Source organism: Lemur catta, chromosome 7 (genome assembly GCF_020740605.2).
Source record: "Lemur catta isolate mLemCat1 chromosome 7, mLemCat1.pri, whole genome shotgun sequence".
NCBI lineage: Eukaryota > Metazoa > Chordata > Mammalia > Primates > Lemuridae > Lemur > Lemur catta.
Window position 1 is genome coordinate 34,894,288 of NC_059134.1, and position 1,713 is coordinate 34,896,000.

A 1,713-nucleotide genomic window follows, 5' to 3' on the forward strand; every position below is an offset into this window, starting at 1 on the left:
GGTAATATTTCATCCCTCATGCCCTTGCACCCTCCCCACTTGTGAGTATAGTGTATATTATACCACTCTATGTGCCCTTGTGCAGACATAGTTTATCTCTCACTTAAAAGTGAGAACATGTGGCATTTATTTTTCTGTTCCTGAGTTAATTCACTTAGGATACTGGCCTCCAGTTCCATCTAAATTGCTGCAAAGATATTATTTCATTCTTTCTTACCACTGAATAGTACTCCATGGTATATATATGCCACATTTTTCTTAATCCACTCATCAGTTGATGGACACTTGGGTTGATTCTGTATCTTTGCAATTGTGAATTGTGCTGCAATAGACATATAAGTGCAGGTATCTTTTTGATATAATGATTTCTTCTCCTCTGGTTAGATACCCAGTAGTGGGATTGCAGGATTCAATGGTAGATCTAGTTTTAGTTCTTTGAGAACTCTCCATACTGATCTCCATAGAGGTTGTGGTAATTTACATTCCCACCAACAGTGGATAAGTGTTCCCTTTTCACCACATCTGTGTCAGCATCTACTGGTTTTTTTTGTTTTTTTTTTTACTTTCTTGATAACGGCCATTCTAACTGGAGTATGATGGTACCTCATTGCATTTTAAATTTGCATTTTTCTGATGATTGGTGACGTTGAGCATTTTTTCATGTTTGTTATATCTTCTTTAGAAAAATGCCTATTCATGTCATTTGCCTACTTTTTAATGGGGTTGTGTGTTTTTTACTTGCTGAGTTGTTTGAATTCCTTGTGTGTGTGTGTGTGTGTATGTACACACCACACTTTCTTTATCTACTCATCAGCTGGTGAGCACTTAGGTTGGTTCCACATATTAGCAGTTGTAAATTGTGCTGAGATAATTATTCCCTCCAAATACCATGTTGAAATGTGTTCCCCAATGTTGGAGGTGGAGCCTGGGGAAAGGTGTTTGGGCTATGGGGGTAGATCCCTCATGATTGGCTTGGTGCCATCCTTGTGGTAATATGTGAGCTCTCTCTCTATTAGTTCACTGGAGAGCTGGTTGTTTGAAAAGATCCTGGCACCCCTTCCTCTCTCTCTCTTGCCCACTCTCTTGCCACATGACACACCTGATCCCCTTTCACCTTCCACCATGATTGGAAGCTCCCTGAAGCCCTCACCGGAAGCAGATGCTAGCACCATGCTTCTTGTACAGCCTGCAGAACCATGAGCCACATAAACCTCTTTTCCTTTATAATTTACCTAGCCACAGGTATTTTCTTTATAGCAATGCAAACAGACTAAGACAGTGGTATTTGGCAAACTCCAGGAACTGAGTCACCAGCTCTTTCAACAATCCATGAATGCTACAATCTGGAGTGGTGTGGCCTTTTTAAGAACCCTGTAATCAGCTATGGACCTAAACCTAAATGATGAGTGTTGACCTGAGCAGAGGACCAAAAAGAGGAAATAAGATTATATTTCTGGAAAGTAAGCACCATGTTGAAAGAATAGAGGAATGGAGTCATTTATTTAGAAGAGTACATGAAAATGTAATAAGATGGAGAAGAATCTAATTTATCAAAATCCCTGTTAGGGAAAGCACTCTATTTGTCCTGGAATAAACATCTTGATTAGCCACTACTGGTTAAGGGTGAGAATCACCCATGCCCCACAGGTACATGTCAAGAAACAAGCATGGGTTGCTAAATTATTCTGCATAGTAGACAGGTGAGGGGGTTTT